General features: G+C 36.9%; 1 long non-coding RNA gene across 1 annotated transcript; it reads right to left on the bottom strand.

Annotated features, from left to right (window-relative positions):
- Window positions 1–8,201: 8,201 nt before the first annotated feature.
- On the bottom strand, window positions 8,202–13,103 carry LOC147655948 (uncharacterized). Its single transcript, XR_015279298.1, has 3 exons — window positions 12,920–13,103; window positions 11,717–11,858; window positions 8,202–11,581 (listed from the first exon to the last, which is right to left on the bottom strand). It is a non-coding gene; the product is annotated as an uncharacterized LOC147655948 (long non-coding RNA).
- Window positions 13,104–25,104: the final 12,001 nt, after the last annotated feature.

Below are 25,104 nucleotides of genomic sequence, written 5' to 3'. Positions count from 1 at the left end.
CCATGTTATGTGCAGGGGGTGCTGGTGTAAAGCCCTCTGAGCTCATTTGCTTGTGTGCTAGAAAAGTTCTGTAGTTTAATAACTGTTCCAGCAAAGGGGCTGTTTGGTTAATACTCTTCCACCACATGCAGCAAATTAGAAAAATTGCTGCATTTTGTAGGAAAATAAAGTCTCCTGTATTTTTTTAAGAGTATAATGTTGTTAGATAGATTATCACAGACACTTTGTAATTATACAAAGTATAATTTGTATAAAAGTATAAAATTTTATATAAAAGTATAAAATATATGAAGTATATTCATGGAATCTGTATGATTCCTTGGGGCTTTTCTAGCTCTTGGTACTTCGATTGTGCTGAGGCACTGTTGGGATCTGTTCTGAATGTCCCTGTTAGCACCCATCCGAGGTCAGGAGCCTGGTTTCCATGCAGTGGGAGTGGGGAGTGAGGGGAGGATGGGAGGTCTGTCTGTCTGTCTGTGTCTGTCTGTCTGTCTCCTGTCTCTGAGGGAAGCAGAGATCCAGGAGCAGCTCCTGCCCAGGCTGAGTGAGCCAGCCCAGCGACAGGAGGGATGGGCACTATAGAGGTACCTGCACTTCCCAGCCATGGGGCTTCCTTCTGGTCAGCAGGAGGGGGACAGGCAGGAGGCTGTTGTCCCTGTCTGTGTGTCCTGTGTGTGCACAGATGTCCTGTGTGTGCACTGCCTGCACAGCCTTGCTGGGAGTGCACACTCAGATCGTGATGGACCTGGGGCCACAGAGCTGCTGCAGTCTGGCTGCAGTGGGCTCCTGGATTTGGCAGCAGGAGCACTTTTGGATACTTAGTGATGATGAGAGCAGACTCACTGATGGGAAGGTGTGCAGTAATTTAGCCTGTGGTGCCACCACAGAGAACCAAACTGTTTGAGAACCAAGCCACAAGACCAGATACAAGTGGCAGCGGCACCTCAGTGTGCAGCTCATGTTGTTTGTTCCTCTTGATACTGACTTTACAGAATTGCCTCCATAATGGATGAGATTTTATTAGGGACCTTTGAGAATTTGCCTCCCTTCCTCATGCTTTGGTCACTTCCCTAAGAACATTTTGAGGATCTTCAGTATCTACATAAGATGCAGAAATTTCTTCTAAGCACGTTTTGTATTACTTGTCCACGGCCACTGAGACAAAGCAGCTTGATCAGAAAGGATCGTTTCTAACACTTTTATGGCTGTTGGCTTGTCAGCCTTATAGAATAGATCAGTTTCTGGTTTCAACTGTATCAAAGTCCCCTTCAGATCTGTCTTTTTACCCCCTATCTTTCCCAGACTGCAGAGCTATTCTGAACTATGCAGAATTAATGTCACAGAGCCATTAGGAACACTGACCCCTATACAGCATTACCAGCACTCCCAAATTAGGCAAATATTTCATTACATATGCATCAACCTGGTGTGTCCACTCATTGTTACATGTTCTGCAGTTTCCTTAACAAGCCTGGTTTCAAAATGCTTTTGTGGATTGGTAGGCTGCTTTCCTGCAGAGATGCTGGAGGCTTTGAATTTAAGTGGCCCATTAAGAGAGCTTTTCTAAACCCTTGTCTGAACTGGGTTTCCAGTAGGTGCTTCCAGGCAGATGGAAGCTGCTTAATATCTTCAAGTGAACAGTTGCTTAAATGAGAGAGAACAGCTGCCATCCTACAGGATCAAATTGAAGATAAGTGTCACAGATTGTGGGATTTGCTTTAAAGCAGGATTGGATGATCCAGCTGAGAGAGAAGATACAGTTCAGAGGATAAAATTTAGATGCTGGGAAGCAGAAGTAGTTGTGAATCCTCCTTGGTTTGTAAATAGTGTCCTCAGGTACTTACCTGGATTCAGCCAGCTGACAAAGCAGTGAACTCTTACAGTCAATAGCAGTGCATCGACTCAGAGGTGTCTGATCCCACACAAGCCACATGTAAGATCCCAGCAATTTCTCTGTTCTAAAATAATTACAGTTAGTATATCCATAGTCTCATTATCCTTAATCCATCTATTTCCTCAACTCCTGTCTAGTAACTAAAGAGCAAAGCTAGAATTGTTGTGTGGTAGTTGTAATAATCAGGGTTTCTTATCCTGGACAGAAACTAATGACAAAAATACAAGTCAGCTGAAGAAAATAATCCTCTATAATCATGTGGTTTATTAATGAGCTAATTTTGCACTAGTATTTTGAGCCTCCTGCTTAAAGTTGCCTGAGAGCCTGCTTAGAAAGTATTCTTAGCACAGTCTTGAGGACCCACACATGAGGAATCTGGACTGATAAATTTATGCTCTTGGGATGCTAATGGGGTTTTTTTAACTTTTCTGCAAAATCAACGATATGTTGATTTTTTTACTGTAACAAGTAAAAAATCATTCTCAGAGGAACATAGAATGCAAGTAGGATAAAAAGGAGAAGCTTTTAGTTAAGTAAAATATTGATGAAGTAGAGATGGTGAATATGTTCTAGGTACACAATTACACAACTTGCAGGGTGTTTCTTCAAGCACTTCTGGTTTTCTTTTTGAAAAATCTGTTGCTGCCAAAGCATTTAACTAGCAGAAAGAAAATATTTATTAGAAAGTATGAATACAACTACCAGAACACAGATTGCTGGAGTGTAATTCCAGTGAATGTTCATTAACGATAATAAATACTTCAACCCATCTCAATAAAATGGATAAATTGCAGATAAAAAAAAAGTAGGACATCATTTTAAAGTACTTGAGAATGTTTTTAATGAGGGTGCTGACATAGCATAGTATCAGAATAGCAATAATACAATCAGAATAATATCAAACTCTAAAAATATGGAATTTATTAGGATATTATCATTGCAAGACTGATAAAAGTCAAACCACCTACTACAGTAATGCCTAATTGCAAAATGAGAAAAAATTAACTCAAGGAAGTAACTATTAAGTATGTTGGAATGGAGCCACCAATTTTTTTCTGGGTACCAGAGAACCAGTTCAAGGAAGATTTAGAATACAGAAACAGAAGTCTGGATTAAACAGGCAGCAAAAGCAACTGATCAAAGTAAGATGTCCTTGAAAAAGCTGAAAATATAAAATAATATAAATTTAAACATTAGAAGTATGCTAAAGAGGATTTAGTTCCTCATGAAAGGCACAAGAAATAATAAATACACTGCAACAAGAAGTCTGACACCAAGATTAAGAAGGGCAGTTGAATAAAGGAGAGAGTATGTCAACTCATTCTTTGCTTATGTATTTCCTGTGAAAGTTTCATGAGATAGCCAACCCTACATTCCCCAGCAGAGGGCAAATACCAGAGAAATTATTCAAAATTAAGTGTCAACAAAATATTCTAGAGAGGAATCAACAGAAGGAATAGCAGCAAACTGCCAAAAGCCAATGCTAATCACTGGGGAAGGCTTAAGGATGAGTGCCAGGTCTCATTGCCATATGAATGGGAAATTATTAACATACATAGTCTCAATTTTTAAGAGGCTTTCTGGGACTTAAAATAAAAAAGTGTTACCCAGATGTTTCTACCATTATGTGGTATAAACGATAAGTGGACCCAGGGGTATGTGGGACATACTGTGGAGGAATCAGCATGGCAAAGGGATGTTGTATCCCACAGATGTGAACTTTGAGGGAATCAGCAGCATGCAGAGAAATCATTTCAGACAACTGGACTTTCAAAGCCGCCTAACAGTGCTTTGCATCAAGGACCATTGCAGAAACTCCCAGGGGATGTGAAGAAAGTCTTCAAAAGGATAACAGCTATTAAAAGACAGAAGGTTAAAAAACACAGCATAGGAAATCCATTACCAGTTCTCTAATTTGAGAGGTGCCATGGATGACTCTTTGACCTGCTGACCCCTCTCAATGCAGTCCAGGACACCACTGGCCACCTTTGCCGTGAGGGCACTGAGCCACTGCCCTGTCCTTGTGTTGTCACCAGGACCAGCAAGGTCCTTCTGCAGGGCTGCTTTCCACATCTGGACCCCAGTGTGTGCTGGTGCTTGGAGCTATTCCTCCCCAGTGTTGGCACTTCCCTTTATTGTGTGTCACAAGGTTTCTTATTCTTAATTTCTTTCCATTCCCAGTCTGCCCAGGTGCCCCTGCAGCACCAACCCTGCAGTGAACCAGCCACTCCCAGTTTTGTTCGTCTGTGAAGGTGCTGAGGGTTCAGCTCATTCCAGGGGATGTTAAACTGGGAGGGGCCCAATGTCAAGCCATTGGACACACCACTGGTGACTGGGCTCCAGATTTGTGCCACCAGTCACTCAGCCCTGGCATTTCAGCCACTTTCCAACCCTCCTCACTCTGTCATCTGACATGAGCTCCATCACCCTGCCTGCAACAATGCTACAGCAAGCACTGTCAAAAGCTTTACTGAAGGGGAAGTAAAGGGGACACTGCTGTCCCCTTAGAAAACCATATCCATACATTTAAACCAAGCTTAAGGGCACAAATCAGTCATTACCTGCATGTATTCAGTGACAGTCTCTGAACTACCTGGTGCCTACTCAGGAAATAAGATACAGACCATAAGTTTAATGATCAGTGACAGTCAATAAAACACAGTATAAGAAGAGATTACAAGAGAAAGAGTAAAAAGCCAAACATAAACAGTAATTTTTTTAAAATTTTTTTTTAAAGGAAAAAGGACTGGTGTGACTAAATCTTGAGTACCACTTCAGTTTCAGCCTTCTCAGCAAAGATAAAGTAAAATGAGAAAAGACACAGGGGAGGATGACACAACGAAAGTTGCATACCAGTTTCTGTATAGGGAATTACTAAATACAAAGGGATTTTCTGCCTGGAGCAGACAACAAGAATACCATAGTGACTTTGTGTGAGGGGCAGTGGAAAAGGTGAATAGGGAAAGACCAAGAGTTATCAGATGAAGACAACCCCAAGAAATAAATGTAAGGTACATCTTCCCATAACCCACAAGTTGTAAAAGATTCTGACATACTGTATGTATGTACTTAAAATTAGCAGCTAAACTCACAAAAGAGGAATTTATTATGGGATATTAGCTACAGAACCTAGAAAATATTGCTTAGCTTGAAATTGGAGATTATGCTGGGAAGAATCATATTTTCTTTTCTACACATTTGCTTGTGAACACAGATGGAAAGAGGGCACTGGATTATATGAACCCTTAAACTTACCCAGGAAGGTCAGAAACCTTTATATTCTGTGGTATTTGCCATTCATGTCCCAACACTGGCCAGCTGTAGGAGCCCCAGCTTCTTGCAGACCTTTCCAGTTTGATTCCAACTGTAAACAAAAGTTTTCAGTTACCTTCTGCATTTTCTTTTTTATTGCAAGATAAATACTTTGCAATAATTAGAAGCAAATTACACTTACTGTTTTAAAATATGAATCAAAATAAATAATGGACTTACTTCAGTAAGGCTGTCTGCCCTGTTCCTTTGTGTCACACTAATGGGCTCATCCAAACATCCCTCCCAGAAACAGAAAACAACAAATTCTTCCAGTTTCCAGACACTCCACTAGATGTACAACTAAAGCACTTTCCCATAAATCTCTCAAACAGCAATAGGATGTAGTGTGTATTAAGAGACCTGGGAGCTGTTGCAGAAGAGATTCCTGGCAGTAAGACACTTCACTTTAGTCTGATACATCAGAAAAAAATACCCAGGCTGTTACCAGTACCTGACTAAGGAGACACCACCAATCCACTGCTTCACATTCAATTTTTCACATGATGCATGAATTCTACCATCAGAAGAGAAAGTGCAGCCATTTTGAGGAAGTCTACAGACTCTGGAGTTATCAAAGCCACTTTTAACTTGGCAGCATGAAAATACATCTACATTTCTGTAAGAATTGGTGTTTTGGTGAAATGACCCAAGCACAAAATCATCTAATCCCCAAACTGAAATACGATCATTCTCTGCTTCTGTTTGAAATATTATCTGCAGTGAGCAAACAGAAAATATTAAAAATGAAATTTTGTGTCAATTATTTCCTTTCACTTCATCCAGAGGACCCAGAGCCCTGAGTCCTCCCCAGGAGTGGGCAAATATGATAGAGTTCAGTGGCTGGAAAACACCACAGAGTAAGAGGTTTTTTTTACTCCATTCCTTGTTGAAACTGGATCACTGTGCAGTCAGAAACCTGGAAATCTTTTGGATAGTTGAAAACCAGGAAGGCATGTTTTCTATAAATAGGTAATTATTTGACATGTTCAGCTTTTGTTGGGCTGCTCTCTTCGACTTGGGCACCTCAGTTTTCTGTGGAACATTGTGCCTTAAATGCCAAAGCAGGTAAGGTCTGACCTTTGCACTGAATTCAGGGTCCTGCATAACACTGGCCATCAGGTTTTCCTCAATTAATTCCTTTTGAGATAGAAAATTAAAATGAAAATAAGCTATTTTAATTTTACATTGGTAAGGAGCACACCACAAAGCTGACAAATATTCAGCTGGAATTACTTGGCAGAACAGTTAATTCCATATTTATCTAATTTTGTAGTAAAAATATCTTACTGCAAAACTCTACTAACTTGCAGATCTCAGCTCTGCCTGCATGATAACTGCTATTAATAAATAGGGTAACTTCAACACTGCTCGAAAAGAAAAAAATTTAAGTTGGTTTGCTATTGGATTTTGAGAGAGAGACAGGGCCACTTAAAGACATTTAAGTGTGATTTATTATTCCTCTTCCACAATCTCATGAAGGACTGAATACATCTTCACCTTATTCACCAGGTGTTCTTGGTCAGTGGTCACAAGACTACAGATCACAAAGTTTTTTAAAGGTTAATCAGCCAATAAACTTCTGCCACAAAGGAATGTTTCTGCTTTCACACCAATAGCTAATTCTTTTGTCTGATATGTCTGCCACAGTGTGGACATTCTTAACCAATCATATAATGACACACAAAACTATTTGTTGCACTTTAAAACTTCTTATTATCTTTTTAACTACTTCTATATCTTAACCTTAAAACTTTAAAACTTCCTACAACCTAACTTAATGCCTTTCTATTTAAACCCACATTCTTGCTTATGATTTTAAATCCAGAAGCCTTTTCCAAAGGCTTCAGGTTAAACCTTGTGTCCATGTCTATATCTCATTTTGTATACACAAGATTTTGAGGGCTTTCTGTGCTTGGAATTCCCACAGTTTGCATCTTATCTTCCATGAGACAAGAATGAGTGGTATCAGCTATATTTCCTTCCCTTAGTTTTTCTATTAATATTGCCCTGCTAAATTATTCTATTCAATATCTAACTGATACTGTCCCCTACATTCTTTTAAAACACTAGCACAACCATTGGTTTTAAAACACTTGCACAGCAGTTGCTCCATTACAGCTTTCTGAAAACTTTCCACAGTTTCAAGAATGACAATAAATTATCTGTCCAAGCAGCTGCACATGCATGCACTACCTGTGCCCTTGTAGTACAACATTCTCAGGGTAACAAGGTTAATTTTTTCTGCCATCTGAAGCCTCCCATCAGTTTCATTAGAGTTTGTTAAAACCAGAAAATCAGACAAAAATTAGTATGAAATGTTTTCTGAACAAAGCTTTTCCTGCTCATGGAAAATCTTTCTAAGATTTATTATTTATTTCAGTAATTCCTGAATAGATATTACCAGAATTTATAGTCTATCAACAGTTTTTTACCAAAATGATTTCTTATAACTACAATATTTTATCATCAAATTTTCACATTAAGTTCATATACTAAAATGTCCCTTGCGACATAACAGTTGCAGAGAGTAATATTTAGTTATATTTAGCTATAAAACATGTCCTAGCCAACACCTGAATCATAGCACAGTTTTTCAGAGGCTTGCAGGGGCAAGGCAGCTGCAGCTGAGCAGAGAAGATGAATATAGCCCATAAGGGTTCTGCATCTTCAGTAGAACTGCAAGGACACAAAACAGCAATGACTGCAGTGAAAAGAACACAAAGAAAAAGTCTACATAAATTAGAATGTGGTTGCAACCTCACAAAATTGCATTTCAAAACTCATTGAGAACTTTCAGGTAAATTTAATTAATGTTAAAAATACTTCAGTACATATTTGGATTCTTAACTTTATTTTTTATGTTTTATTAATTAAGGTCTGAATTAGAAAGGAAGAGACTTAGGTATCTATCAAAAAAGGAATTTAGAATCCCTTGACTTGTCTTCCCATCTTGATAGAGCAAAAGACTCTTGAGGCTAATTATCTTTTATAGACAATTATCTTCATAGATCAGTTTAGTGTATTGACATTTCATCTGACATATTCCAAATCACACACAAGTGTTAATAATATGTATTTGCAGTTAAAATAAAATTCAAAAATAAAGAATACTTTAGGAATCCATCCTAGGACTGTCTACCAAAGCCATAATTTTACTGACTGTACATGCAGCTGGATGCCCACAAAGCGTCTGACCCATGTGCACTTGGCTGATCTGCTACAGAATTCCTCATTTTGCTGCAGGTCTTTCAATTTTTCTTTCAGACTTGCAGCTAAAATTCTTTCCAGCTCATATCCTTTCTTCCCTATAGGACATAGGAGATATATTACCCAATTTAAAGTTTTACAAGCTTTTGTAATTCAAGATTTTAAGATAGAGTGCTTACTGTTGAAAAGTTGCCTTTATTCTTACAGTAAATACAGTATAGTGAAATCAGACACAGAAAATATTAATATTAAAAATAGTTAAAGTGAAGGTCAAAACAAGTCTATAAACCAAAATGTACTATGGCAACACCCTCTCTCTGTACAGCTTATAGAATAAAAACAAGCAATTCCTACCTGCTTGTTTTTATTTATACCTTTGATACCTTTGATAACATTTTCCATTTATAGTGACAATCTAGTACTGCAGACACTGATCAGAAGTATATTTTTATGCATCTTCAACTAATATGCTCCTAGGCTATCAGTCTTTTAATGTTTTTTCTTTAAAAATTCTGAAGTAGCTCTCAGACAATTTAAAATAACATTCCCCCATGTCAGAAGTTCAGTCAATGACCATTTTCACCTATGTCAAAACAGATATTCCCTTCAACTTCCTTTTCTTCATATCTCAAGGGAAAGAATTCTAAACATTAAAAATTGCTAAAAATAATTTCCATGTTTATAAAAAAGCCAGCCTTGCACTCTTACGCCTGAGAGTTATGAATGTCTCCATGATTCCACTCCACGGACACACATGGATAAATAATACAGCATCAGACTGCAGCTGTGTGTTTCCATTTGTGCTGCCTCCTTGGCTGCCTGCCAGACCCAGGCTTTCCTGCAGGTCTTTCAGATTTCATACCAAAACTGCAAGAAGCCTTCACTGGATTAATAGCTCCTTTAGCTGGAAAACTACACTAATATTTTTCTTTAAAAACTGAATCCTAACAAATGGATCTTGAGCTTAAAATTTATTTTATGTTGGAAATAACATCCATGATAAATTATTAACCTGTGTTGTGAGTGATGTTTAAAAAGTTATTTCTAACCCTTGAAAAGAAAGCTCACATTTAAACAATACCAAAATTAAAAAGTGCAGAGGGAATGGAAAACAATAGCATTTCTTCTATTTTGTTAACTCTTCTCTCCTGAATGTGTGTACTTTATATTTAAGACCTTCAAAGCACAGATTATCTTCTTTTTATCACAACACAGCTGTCATTTTCATTCCAGCCTCTAGATCATAATAATTTATTTTCCCACCTTACACACTGCAACAGCAAGAAGGAACTATGGTCAGACAGGGGCCTGAGGATGAGTTCCTGATTCTAATTAAACCAATCACAAAATTCCCATTAACTGTGCCAGAGTCTACCACAAATCATTGAATACAGTGAATTACCTGAGCACAGCCTGTTCTCTCTGCCAGGGACTGAGCTGCCCGTGGTCAAGGCTGGCTCTGGAATGATGCAGCTGGGGAGAAAGCTGAGGGAAGAGCTGTGCCAGAGCTGGTGGTGAGAGGATGGTCCCTTCTCTCCAGTGTAGGACCTGTGAGTCCCCAGCCCCTGCCCAGGCTTTGGGTTTGCCTTTGCCTGGCCATGGCCTTGCTGAGCTCGCCCTGCTGAGCTGTTTCCCTGCCATGACTTGGGGCTGCCTTGTCATTACACTTCTGACAATCACCAGACTGTTGATTGAACTTGGCTGCTGTCAACAGCCCTGATTCTGACTTGACCTCAGACTATGTCTCATCATTTTGGACTTGCCTTGTGATCTGGACTGTTGGGTGACACCAAAAACCATAACCCGATCAGCTCAGCTTGCCTTGCCCAGCTTCTGCAGGATTGTGCCCCTGTCAGTATCTCCAACAATCTGGCATTGTCATCTCCCAGAGGGCCCCCCCATGTGGGAAAGCCTACTCCTGATGCTCCTTGACTACATAATCTCCCTGTCCTTCAGCCCCATACTTTATTTCTTTCACCTTCTTCCAGTTTTTGATGCCATTTATCATTCTTGCCTTCCTGGTGTTTTACACCCACTAGACTTGAAGATAGGTTTTTTCGCTCCAGTTCTTTTCAAGAATGTTCTTGTAGTTGATCTTTTGATGAGTATTTTTGCTCTTTCTGCACTCTCATTATTCCCCAGGGCAGTATCTATAGCCTCTTGCTCATCTTACATTATGTTCTCTCCAAGCAATTTCATCAGCTGACACATCCGCAGTTATCATCTCCATGCTGATGACTAACAAATCAAGCTGAGCATCATTAATTGTCTTCTAGCAATATTCTCCATCTGTCCTTCTCTCAGATTATGTCATTTCAATGTTTTATCAGCTTTAACCAAACTTGAGAAAAAGAACTAGTACCTTTCTTCCAAAAACTTGCCATACCTTTACTTTCTGCACATTCAGTGTTCTCAGGATACTTTCAAAAATTTTTTCTCACATTGCTCTTAAAGAAGAAAATCCACATGCCATTTTTGGGTCTTCATACTCAATACCCTCCTTCCTTCTTTGTCCAAACAGAAAGGGCTTCTTTTAAGTCCCAATAAAATGTTATAATACACCTATTAAAAACCCTTTCAATTTGTTCATGCAACACCCTTGCCTCAAGACTGTGCCATCTGAATTCTTCCACCAGGGCCCAGTTCCCTTTGATATCAAACTTACATTTTTCAGTATTGCTTTCCAATATCCATGTGACATACATTTGCATCTTAAAAAATAATAAATTGGACACTATATAAGATAAACTATATCTATTTGCCAAGTAGAAGAAATACCTGAGCTAGTTTTAGATTAGAACCAGTAAAGTACCCCCAGCAACAGTGGTACTGAGCTTCTTGGCAGGATGTATTAGCTCATGCACAGCTCTCCATGCATTCATGGGTATTCTTCTTGTTCATGTGTAGAGCTCAACAATTCCCTCATAACATATTTTCTCATAAAGCTTGGTGCCTATTTATATTTCATACATTCTGCCAGTATTCCCAGTCTTATGTAATTTGTTTGACAGTCTGTCATCTATGTATCAAATTAAATGTTTTACCCTATTTAAGTTCCTCTTAAAATAATTCTGCTTTTCACGGCATCTCCCATAACTTTCACTGGAGTCTGTTTCCTCATCCTGAGACTGGGAGTGGCCAGAGCAGTAACATTTCTTGAAAAAGTGCCTGTGAGGTGGTAGAGTAAATTAAACAGGGACCTAAATAATAGAATACAGATCTCTGTATCTCTGCTACATTTAGCAGTGCTTCTGTCTGTTTAACTGTCTTCAAAAGCTCCTTTGTCTTTCAGATCTTCTGTACCTGATGACAGCTTAGCAAGTTTTACTGTGCCAAAGCTCCACTGTTTCCTTCCAAGGGATGAAAGCTACTCAGAAAGATGTTCAATAGAGAAAACATCTAAACAGCGTCTGCTTTTCCTCTTGAAACTGGCACATGGTGATTTCTGAAAAGAGCAAAGAAAATTTCTATCACTCCTAAGAATTGGCCTTTCTGGCATTTCTTGCTGCAGGCCCGTGCAGTCCCTGTATTTCCACTCAGTGAGGAAGGCAATTAAGAACCAGTTCTGACACAGGAATTTGGGCCCATTTTGGAAAGCACTTGCATAGCACAGAGGTGGTAATTTCATCCCCAGATGAGAATTTCACATTTCACTTCTTTACCTCATCCTTTATTATACCCTTACCTCATCTTTTAGTAGCCATTTCATACAGACAGACAAGGAACTGCCACAAACTTAAGATTTTAGGGAGTTGGTCAAGTTTCAGTAATAGCTGGGGGGAAAAAAACACAAGAAGTTAAACAGCACTTCACTGAGGGCAAACTGTCAACATCCTCATGACATGTTTAATGTTCTCTAATCAGGAACCTACACAAGCAGCTTTCCATTCACCAGTTACCAGCTCCTGCTGCTGCTGCTGCTTGTTGGATTTTATCACTTGATTTATTAATGGCAGCCTTCTGCCATTTAGTAGAAGTTCTACTTCCTTGGGAATGATGAAAAAAGCAAAGGTTACATTAGAAAAACATGCAAGCTTTAATCTATGACATAGAGTAACATTTTTCATTTTAAAACTATGTTCTATATTTAATTCTATTATCTTTTTGGGCCACAAGATCTTATATGTAAATACATAATACCTCACAGCCTTGATAATAATTTATATTAAAGCTACTACATACTTTCCTGCTAATATAATGATGCTTTAAAATAGCTAAAGCATCATTTAGCACAAAACAAGATCAAAAAAGGATTAATATATATCACGTTTCTGTTGTTATATATTTACCTAACACCAAGACTTAAAGTTTTGATACGTTGTTACAAGCTTATTTGCAAGATGAGAATATGTTCCCAAGCAGGCAAAGCTATCTGCAGACATAAGAATATTTAATTATCTCTTTTTACAGAAGCAAAATCTCAAGGTTCAGGGGACAGGGATGCAAAAGGTTAAGAAATAAGTTAATTGCCAATGTGGAAATATCAGTGCAACATCCAAACAGTACCTTTTTTTACAGTCTGAAAAGACTGAGAACACAGATAAATTCCAGATTTCTTGCCTAACTATTGAACAAAATTATTTCACTAACTTTTAGAATTTTAAAAAGTGCTTATGTTGCCATATTTTTAGTCCATAAACAAGGAGAATGTAAGGCTGAGAGTAATTTCAGGAAATGCACCAGAAACTTTAAATGGCCAGGTGTGTCTGATTTTTCCTGATCACCCTGCAGGTTCAAAGAATTTAGCAAATAATGAGACATAATGCAGTCATTCAAGGAAAACTGACTGCCACAGAAAATAACCCTAATAATTTCTGGAGTCACTTTGAAAGAAATCATTGTCATTGTAGGGAACCTACACTATTTCTTGTCTGGACCTAATTTAATTATGTGTATTTTCTGCTTCTGGTGTAGGCTTCTCATTTGACAGCTATTACAAAAGTATGAGCTTTACTTGCATAAATATTCCCCATACAGCAAAAATATTTTTAATGGCAAGACAAATTAATGCACATAAATTTTCATACAACTTTCATCACATACTATGTTTTACAATTATTTAGCATTCATACTTTCTGTATGTCAGCAAGACTGAATATCTTTTATATATAATCAGCTCAGTTGGAAACACGTTCATTGCTGTAACAAATTCCCAGCACATCAGAGAGAAATGGTCCTCAATATTGTTAAAACACTGGGTTTGGGAAGGATATTCCAAGGTCTCTGGTGATTTTTGGCATGATAGCAATAGTTACAATCAGATGATATTCTTTCTAAAGAAAAGAGAAGATTTATCTTTAACATCTACTACTTCCTTTTAAAATAGTCCATGGAAGATTTTCTTCTTCAGGTTTCCAAAGTTAATTATTTATTAAGTTATTATACCAAGTTCATTATTTCTATAATGAAAAATTATAACATTATATTATATAGTTTATTCTTATTACAACATCAGTCAGCTGATAAATGTTTTCATTTGAACATATCCCAATCCTTAGTAAACTCATTCAAACTACAAATTAATGAGCTACCTTTAAGAACTCAGAACTAGTTAATTAATTTAATAAAACTAATTTCAAAACTGATAAACTGCATAATGTTTCCCTTTTTTTTTTTTCCCCTCAATTTTATTTATACAAATTCACAGAACCTTATTCAGAAATGGAGTTCCTTCTTCATTTTTTTCCATCAACTTTTTCAAGATTGAGCAGTCTGATATGAATTCAATTAAACACTGGCAGTTGATAACTTAAAAGAAATTCTTCAATATTTGGAAAACTACAGAATATATATTATTGTGGAGGTATTGGTATGTATTTTGAACTGCTGAATATGGGAACAAATATGACAAAGAAGAGAGCTTTCACACAGTAGTGCTGGATGGGTGGTGTCATCTTCCAAAGCTCAAAGGAAAACAGAGATAACAAAGGGTTGCTGTAGGTTACCACTTCTGCTGTAAACCCCTTTAGAATCATATTCATTGTTTCCCAATGGCTAGCAACCATGGAAGTATTTTGCTCCAAAACATGTTATTGATTATATTTTAATGTTTTTAAGGACGATCCTATAAATTTGAATTTCTGTGTTAGGTTTTTACGTTTGTCCATCTTGAGATTCATGTAAAAGGCTCTGAAGTCAAATACTGGAGTGTAAGTGCCAGGTAACAATCCAATACATTCCACTACAGTCTCTGTTACTGTCATGTAGAGGAATTTATGAAGTCCGAGACAGAAAGTATTTTCATGCAAAAGTCCCCAAAAGCCAAACATGCTGTGTCCAACTACTGAAAATTAATTTATGGGAGGCTTATGCAGTTCACTATAGTTTAAGGAAGTAAAACTCAATATGTTCAAACATGGGAACTAATACCCAAGAGCAAACAGATTGTTTTGGAAATAGAGGAAATACTTTGTTTCACCTTATAAACTAGAATCAGTTCCCTTATATTTGTATTTTCCTCTCACAAAACAATGAGAAAAGTTAAACATTTTCAATCCTGGGAATTTCACAAAACTGAAAAAATATTAGGGCAGGTAGAATAACAAAATAATTCTTCTCCTGTAATCAGGTTCTCCAAGTTTAAACAGCTGCAGTTCCGTTTATGAACAAGACAGTTTTCTCACTGAATTAAGCTGAGTGTCAATTGCTAACAGACAGAGAGCACTGACACAATGATACTGTAGTAATAAAAAATTATTAAATTCACCTGTCCAGTGTATGAGAAAATTTAATAACATTTGTCCTCATTTGCTTCTGCTTCTTCTGGAATATTTTACTACTATACTAAGTTCACAGAACACCAGTATTGGAATAGACAAAATCCAATGCAAATTTGCAGGTAATGTGATGATCAACATCTTGGAAAATAAGATCTCCTAACATCTAGTTCCTTTAGACTAAAACCACCAATAAAATACATTTTGCTGTAGCTGGACTGAACTCAGAAATTTGATCAGGTTTTCCTGTATTGGGCTTGCCTTAGGTTGCAAGGTAACCAAAAGGATGTATCCTGTTATCAGCTGTTAAAACCAGGTGGGGCAGTTCTTTGTCTCTTCCATGACCCATCCTCCCTCCAGGGAGATATCTTCTGTTAAAGGGCCATTGAGCCTCACTGTGTGACTGATAAAATTACATCATCCCATTGGGAGATGCTCCACCCAGGGGAAGGAGCCAAGCATTCCTACCTGGATATAATCTGAGACTTGAACAGCACAGCCTTCCTCCACTGGATCCCCAGAGGAAGACAGGACCCATCCACACCACCACTGGACCTTCAGAGGAAAACTCCACCCTTCTACAGGATCATTGCTTCAACAGACCCACATCTGTCACTCCAGGAGGACTGCAGCCACCACGTAATCAGACTGCTACCAACACCCTGACTACTGCTGGACCCTGACTCTGTCAGTGTTTTTTGTACTACTGCATTTTATTTTAATATTCCTATAAAGTTGTCAGGGGTTCTTTTTATTTATCCATACTAGTAAAGACCTGCTATTCCTACTTCTATATTTTTGCCTGAGAGTGCCTTAATTTCAAAATTATAATAATTTGGGGGGAGGAGGTTTATATTTTCCATTTCAAGGGAGGTTCCAGACTTCCTTAGCAGATACCTGTCTTTTCAAACCAAGACAGGGCTTCTGCCTATTTACAATAAAACAAAGGGAGGTAGTTATCATGGCTGATTCTTGATACTATATTAGCCAGGAGGAAAAAAAAAAGGGAAATGTATGGCTTCTTTGGAAAATGACAAACACAAGTATCATATCCTATCCCATCCTCCTTCAAAAACACCTTTTTTTTTCCAAGAATACGAAGGAAACCTGACTGAAGGCTGGATGAATTTAGAGTTTACATGACTGAAATACAATGTTTTCTATTCAGATGGAGAGGAAAGAAATAAAACAGCCACTGAACACAGACATAACTCAGCACTATCATTAGAAGTGCTGTAAATTATAGTGACATAAGGTACTTTCATGGCAGAACCTAAAATATTACCTGTGAGAGCCTGGCAGAATTCTTACCTGTCTGTATCACAGCTTTCACCTGCAGCAAGTGGATAAGAATGCTTATCTTTATAAATATTTTTAATAATTTCAATTAAAATTATTGTATGAGTCAGCCCTGTGAATGCCAAAGACCTGCATGCAAAATGCAAAAGCAGCAGTTTTTTCTTGTTTGTCTGAGATTAATTAGGGTGCATCTAATTCCTTAGGTTTATCCAGCTCACCTTGCTTCTGAATATGACCTTTTTTCTTAACTTGCCTGCTGAACCCACATGATTGCTACACTTCCTTTTCTCTGCTAATCATTTTCATAATTTAACATCTTTTACTGGGTGGTACTCCAACTTGTTCAGTTTCTTCTATTCATATAGGACTTATTTTAATAGCTTGTTTTCCTTAATTTACTACTGCAAATTTCTGTACTAATTCATCAGTTTCAGTAATGAACTTGGAAGATAAGACTGTACTGTTGCCTTCACTTTTAAGTCACTTTTTTGTCCTCTCTCAGATAAACCTTCAGCATATTTTTCATAGTAATGTCAGAAACACCAATGTGATCCTCTTCTACATTTTCATAACTAATTTTTCTTAAAAACTTGTGTCTTGAATACAAATAGATTTTGCAAAGTTGCTTGTTGGCCTTTGAAGGTTCCTATTAAAGTATATATTGTAAACATATTTGCATTGAAACTCTGTTGCTCAGGCTCACTTCAATGCATATAAATACTTCCTAAATACCTTTTCAGCTGAATAATTCTTTAAATTTTAATATTGTTTAAGCTTCAAGTCAAATATACACTTAGTATCTGTAGCACAGCTACAGCAAAGCACATTTAAATATGAAAGTAAAAATATAAAAAGTGGTTAAAATATTATGTAAAGCTTTTCAAATAGCATGAATTTAAAATAGGAAAGTTGAATGAAGCTTTTATGAGAAATTACTGAAAATTTTCCCTAATTTTGAGTTTAAAGTTCCTCAATTTTTAAGTTAAAACTTGTTCAATACTTTGAAAAAGAGCACCTTCCTTGTATAAAGGATTATACAAGTTACAAAATGGAAGTTTAAAATGAAAGCTCAGAAAGACAAATGAGTATTCCAGTTTATATAAAAATTTACCATACTTTTAAAATTGTACATTGTTACATTTACAGAAGATAGTACAGAGAACATGACTGATCAAATTTCCATTTCTTGCCCTTTCTTTTAGGCTGCTGTGTTTTAATATTCCATCAATGCTTTTGGTGTATAGGAGATATTTCTCAGTGTTCCAGTTAAAAGTAAGGGCAAGCTGTAACCTTGTGTAAGATTACAAAGAATCAGTAATTCATCTCATCCAGTTTATATGTCCACATTTGAATTAGTCTCTAATTAAACTTGTTTGACTTTCTGGCAAGTGGAAGGAAATGGATGTTTCTAGAATGCAATTAATCTTGCCCCAAAATAGACCCTTAAACAGTTCAGATAAATTGGTCATTAGAAATGCCTGATTACCTCTGGTAACTATGGAAAGAGTTTTGTAGACCAGCTCAAACACAAATGTCTGTATGACAGACCTCCAGTGTTATGAGAAATTAATCTCATGTTACAGTTCCCATTTCTTTGAAAGAGAAACAAAAGACTCCAATAAGGTGGTTTTACCACCATCTAGGAATTTATCTGCTTCCTTTTCCAAATTTAAAAATTGTTGTTCCTGTTAAGAAAGGTATCGAAACAGTAACAACAAAAAAAAAAATAAATAAGAAAGTAAAAGCAATATATATATTGATATACTTTTCCAAATTCTGTACTTGTAGTTCTTCTTCAACTTTTCCTCAAGGATTTTTTTCCTCTGATTCAATCATCCTTTGGTGAGTGAAAACTGTGCTGCTGATATACCAATTACAACAATGCCTCGACAAACCAATTTATTTTGAAACATTTAGATGAAGTTTTACCACAATACAAGTAATAGACAGCTTTGCCGGAAGCAGAAAGGTGTTTTAATTTGGCTTGAAATAGTTTTGTAGGTAAGTGGATCAGTAGAGATTAATATCAGGACATACACTGACGCTAATCTATGAATGTCCTCATGTAAAAATAACAGCCATGCTGCTGCAGAGATTAAAGGTGATCCTGTATGAAAGGCCTGCACTGTCTCAGATCTGCTAAGGGATTTTAGATCATTCAAATAAGCTCTCCATGCCTCAGTTTCCCCATCTGTCAAATGAATGTCTGTCACTTCACGGAGACGTGGCAACATAAATTAATATTTGTAACATATTCAAATACTATATAAGCCATAAATAAAATACACTGCATTCTAGTTTAATATTGTGATGTTCATAAACTGATGTTGGTAATGAAAAATGCAGTCATAGAAAAAAGAGCCAGTACCAGTGAATGACGTCTTTACAAGCTCACTGCGAAAAACCCTCTGTGCTCCTATGCAAAAATAACACAAGTGCACTGCTGTGCACATAAGTCATGACTATAAACATAAATAATACAAATCAAAAGCATATTTAAGGTATAGAGAACATTAACAGAATGAGACATGATCCACTACCTGTGTGAAAATGTTTTTCTAATGGAAGTGATCCTAGAAAGAACAGTAAGTGAAGCATCCTCAAGTTGTCCTATTTATTTCTAAAATGAAATAGTGAATGTCTAAATAAAAAAATTATACTCAGTCTAACCATAGCAGGATTCAGATTACACCCACTTTTTTCTCTTTCTGTGTGCCATATATATAATATAGCCTATTCTGAAACACGGATGGGGCAGGTTGTGGGCATGGAGGATGTGATGGTCACAGGAGCAGCCTCCAGCTTTTCAGCAATTTTCTTCCCCAATCTCCTGGCCAGAGACCCCTAGGTCTATTTGTGTAATTTGTTTGCAGAGACCACATTGTCCCAGCATCTGTGCAGCACCAAGAACCACAAAGCTTTCCATGATGAGTGTGGAGGAGTCCAATTATTTTATTGTCCACGTAATATCTAATGATTAATGTCTAACAACAGGACAAGCTTAAGATACAACACTACATATAGTGCAGTAAACTCATTCGCTGAAAATTTAAGGAACACTCCTTGATATGCACATGTCTTTTCTGAGTGCTCAGCTCCAGTGAGAGAGAAATCATCCCTGAATAAACAGAAGCCCCATCCCTCTCATAATGTCCACAATACAACAGAGTAACATTTGCAGAATAAATTGGGTAAAGCAAGAGCAAGCAATCATAGCTAATGATTTTAAAATGCAAAAATATGTAATCTTTGCAACTGTATGTTTATTTTATCCATTCACTCTTCATTATAATGTATCTTAACTAAGATATAAATCATGCAACCAGGCAAAGATATGAATGTGATGACTCACTTTACAAAGGTGGTTGCTGAGCAGCCTGTAAAAACACATGGATTAGGTATTCAATTTGCATATTTAATACAAGATGGAGCATAATCCTGGAGAGATTACTAGGCTGGATTATAAGAATTGAATTTAGAGATATGCTGTGTTTAAATACTTACTGTTTTGTGATGCAGGTTAGAAAATGCCATAACTGAAGTTTTCACTTGTAACTTCAATTCCTGCTTCTTTGTGCTTGATGTGTCATAGCATCTCAAGTGAAAATTCGTATGTCATCATGTACCTGAAACATCTTGACTTTACACAGTGAGTGGGAATCCCTAAACCAATTGCTATTGATAACTTCATTCAAATTTTTAATGTACATTACACAACTTGCAAACAATGCTTTGGAAATGGATTATCACTTTCTGCTGGGTTTTTCCTCTTTCTTTACAAGGCAGGTCACCTCTGGGAGTACTTTAAAAACATTAATTCATTCATTTTCAGAGATACTTCATATGATGGATGAGGTGATGGTGTAATTTTATACATGAGTGTAAAGAGAGCAAAGTCAGTAATGTCAACCTATTCTGAAAGCCTGAGGTGAGCTTTGATTTTTTTCCCCAGTGTTAACACTTTGTGTGTTCTGGGTTTCCACTGACTTAATTTTTGATATTTCCAAACTGTAGCTTCCACCACTTTTCCAGCTTTTACTAGAGTAACTGGGCCAGAATCATACAGAAAGACAGAATTTCAGTCCTACTGGGGGGCTGTGCAGCTGCCTGAACCCTTTCTTTTCTGAGCCATGTTTCTGCCTCATTTACTTCACATTCAGTTTACATATTCTGAAAAGAAATTATCTGGGAATATCAGAGACAAATTCATTCCATGAGGACCAAGTTTCATGCACGGTAGGAAGCAGGGATCTTGTAGAAAAAGTACAAAGTAACCTCCTATTTTCAGTTCCCCAAATGAAGGCTGCACACACAACACTTTCTCAAACAAGAAATATGCAACTTTAACATGTCTCAAAAACTGGGCTTTGAGCACTGGTTTTTATTTTGCTCTAATATGAATCTAAACATCTGAAGAAAAAAAAAAAAAGAAAAAAAGATAAGGAGAAACATGTATTACTTTCTCTGTCCTGCCTTTCCAGAAATTTCTTCATGTCTAAATACAGTTATACCCACATAGTATCTGAACAATACTGGACCATTCAAATTGACAATACAAGGAAACTGCTCAGCAACTTGTTGCTGTCTTCTACACAGAGAAATCAGGAGAGATCACATACCTTTTCATTAATTTCAAAGCTATTTGATGATAGCAGATACATACATTGACTCCAAGAAATACAGATTAATTCTAAGATCCCAGAGGGGCTTCTCCTTCTCCCTTTGCCATTCAGCTTTTGGTTTTTCCTGCTAACCACATTCTCTTTATCTTCTTTTATATGCAGCTGCCCAGCAGACCTGTGTAGCCAGTCTGCATCTGCAAGCTCTCCACTTGATAGTGTTTGAACAAGGAAAGGCTGAGACATTACCCACAGTCTCAGTTTTAGCACCACAATAACTTTCAATACCATGATGGAAATACTGGCCATTCTGCTGAGCTCTGGAGCCCTCAGACTAAGCCACCTCTTTGCTAAGCCAACAGGGAGGCAGGGATAGAGAAACAGCTGTAGGGATACAATGACCCCACTTCCTACAAGGCACAGCAGAGTGAGTGTCAAATTAATATTTAGGAGCATGTAATGGAGATTGTCACATATAGCTGCAATGTTTCTAAAAATTATATGCCATACACAATTGCCATAAAGAAGTCAAAACAATAAAATTGGATGTCTTATAGTTAAGAAAAATCTATTAGTATTTGCTGAACACATAGGAATTGTTTTCCCAGACTTACTTGACCAAAATTTGATGGCAGTCCTAAAATTAGCAAACTTGCATCACTAATATCAGAGAGATTCTGTTGCCAAATTCCAAGTCTCTGCTCCAAACTGTGACAATACTAGACCTGATCATTCTAAAATGTCAGTACCAGGGAAACTGAATGTGAGAAACACAATTCCTTCACATGGTGTCTGTGATCCTGGAAACTCTAAGCTCCCAAGTGTGACCCACCACAGACCTCCATCTTGGGAAAGTTATTAGCAGAAACTATTAGAGATGCAATGTTGAAGATGGATAAATATAGTATACCTGGGGATAAGTCACCATCATTTCAGTAAGTGCACACTGGGAAAATTAAGTGCAATTGCCTGTATATAAAAGTGGGTTCTAAGTTACCCTAATTCCTCTTCATGCTCCTGAAAAAAGATTGATGTTATTGTAGTATGGAGAAATTACTCTTAGTATTAAGTGAATAATGTTAAAATCTATTGGATTATTGAAATAAAAATCAGCAGAGAATAATAATCAGAGAAAACTAAAATTCAGAAGAAAGTATCGTTGTCCTGCTGTATGCATGGATGGTATGCCCACGTCTTGACTACTACATCTTCCTCTGGCAGTCCTACCTCAGAAAGAATAAAAATGTAGAAAAGGAGCAGAGAAAGGTGACAAAGATAGCAACAGGCATTGAATTGCCTGAGCCAAGAAATTGATTGTAGTTTTCTTCAAAATACAACAGAATCTTTCTTATCTGTCATACACAGTAAAGCCATGGAATTAGCAGTGATGGCAGAATGTGAGTTAAAAATTACAACTCTTTCTAAAATCAGGGCAGGTTAGAAAATCGATCAGCCATTTACAAATTAAGTCCAACCAGAAATAATTTCTATTATAGAAACTAAAAATATAAATGGCTTTTTAAAGTGTTTCACAAATTCATGGAGGGTATGTCTGTTGGTAAATAATGAGCATTGGGAACCAGATGCAGAAACAATTTCCCTCCCTCAGTACCTGCCAGCAGCTGAGGATGTATTGACCTTGCAAGGATCACCCTGCACATGGCTGCTCCCCATGTCACTCCCCAGGGCTCTGCTGTCCTTCGGAGCTGCCTGACATTTCACTTCCCTCCCTGGCTATTCTCACTTTCTCACCTTGCTGGCCAAGCACACAGGAGCCCATGCCAGATAAAGTGAGAGCATTCCCAGATCTGCGTGTGGCTGAGATTCCTGTGCTCCTCTCCATGTCTCTGATTGTGTATCAGCTATGTTTGTATCCCAAAGAAAACATTCCACTGGTACCATGAAAACTCTCCTTTTCCCAACAAGCCAGAACTATTGATTCATGGAGATGTCTTCTCCAACAGGTTTAAATTCTAATTTATTATGCTTATATTATATAAATATTTAAAATCATATTTAGTGGAACATGTAATACTACCTTTGTCAGAAAACACATTTTACTTCTCAAAGTAATGTAACCACATATCTCACTGATTTCTCCAATTCCACAAATGGGTTGAAGTGCATAAGAGAAAGCATTTTATTCAAACCCCTTGGTAGCTCAGGATATGATCCTAATTAGGCAAACAAACAGTTAATGTAGTCCTGTAGCTAGAAGAGTATATATACCATGAAACTGATGACACTTTGTTAAAAAACCACTGTAATAAAACTTTAAAAACTATAAAAAAATAGTAGAAGAACAGAAGCCAAGTCTCTACTGAAAGACTTCTCTGTGCATTTATTCTCTGTAAAAATTTCTTCAGAGAGGGTATTAATATGGTATCTCTCTGTTTTAACGGAATTAGTAGGAGTTGATTGCATTTACATACATGAATATCACTAGGAGTTCACAAAACTCTGATTGTGGTTACATACTTGAATTATGAACACAAAAAGCACACTGACATAAACACAGTTTCTTCCTTTGTCAGATATAATTGGAACTGGCCAGCAGGTCCAAAAACATATTAGAGATGGACTGCAATACATGACAGTAAAAACTGAATTTCTCCATGAAACCTGCTGCAAAGCTCTGTTGGAAATTTAAAGGAGAAATCTGTAGAGAAGGAAAGGAATTCTGGGCCCTACAATAATGCAGATGAGCTGAAGTAAAAGCAATAAAAAGACAACATTAATTGAGTAAAGAGAAAGGCCACAGAAGTATTTAAAGCAACTTCACACTAAGGGGAACATCTCAGAGGGGCCTTACTCTGAATGGAAAGGAAGTTTTGGTAAAATAAGACATTTCTGAAATTCAAATAAGTATCAAATGTCATTGCTCATTTAGCAAACCACATGTAAAATGATTAATTGATAATTTTAAATATTTGTCAGATGCTGTCCAAATATCAGTCAACTTCAAGAAGGCCTATGTAGGCACAGAAAAGAAAAAGAAAGCTTAGAAAAGAATCATCTTGCATTTACCTGTAGCCATCTTGTAATGACACTTCAATACACTTGTACACTGCATTAAACTACTAATTTGACTTTGATCTTCTTGACAAGTTTATCTGAAATTAATGAGATCTTTCATTTTGGCACTGGTCTGGGTGACTGCAAAGGAGCTGACAGATTGCTCTTTAGTTCTGAATTTTATTAAAGAATCCTCCTCTTAAATTGTATCATTAGAGAAAAAAGCATATTCTTAGCAATTTTACATCCAAGTCAACCAATAAAATCAGTATGCCAATGAGAAAATAAGCATAAATGGTGTATTTTAATGTAGGATTGTGCCAATTTGATCTGCAGGCCCTTGATTTCCTACTTACTCAATGAACTTGTTGCACAAAGAGCTTGAGCTGAAAAATGTATTAAGATACATGGAAATTGTGACCAATTATCATGCTATATAAAATTCATTAAATACTTTTAAATATAATTAATCTTTCATGAATTACATAAATATGCAATTTATGTATTTCTAGGATCTAATACTATACTTATGCAAAGTATAGTATTACCTACTACCTAAAATCTTCAAATGTAGCTATACAGAATAAAAGTGTTAATCAACCATCAAGCATTACAAATCTGAAGTGTTAGAAAGGTGGAGCAAAATAGTTTATAAGCAAAGTCACAAGTACTAAAAAAGCCCCAATAATTAAACTAAAATGTTCATGGTTTTTATAATATTTAATCTGATCTAAAATTTTCCAAAAGGATTAGTGCTTTTAAGATCAGTTTTAAGGCTCATGTAAAAGAATATTCCTAACATTTCCAGCCCTTTGGCTAATAATACTTCACAACAGAAACAAACTCCTTAGTCACATGCTTTTTAAAGCATTAGATTCTCCTTCCATTTTATCTTTTACTCCAGGAGAATTCTTGCTCTGAAACTTACATATGTTCAGTCTTTTCTTCCTTCCTTTCCAGGATGTTGAGCTTATTAATACTGTAGTACTAAAGTCCGTTTGATTTTATGCTCGCTCAATAGTCTCCCAACTCCATTTGGTGT

This window comes from Cyanistes caeruleus, chromosome 1 (genome assembly GCF_971803275.1).
Source record: "Cyanistes caeruleus chromosome 1, bCyaCae1.hap1.1, whole genome shotgun sequence".
Lineage (NCBI taxonomy): Eukaryota > Metazoa > Chordata > Aves > Passeriformes > Paridae > Cyanistes > Cyanistes caeruleus.
The sequence above is the reverse complement of the archived record's forward strand: the minus strand, read 5'-3'. Positions and strand labels throughout refer to the sequence as shown.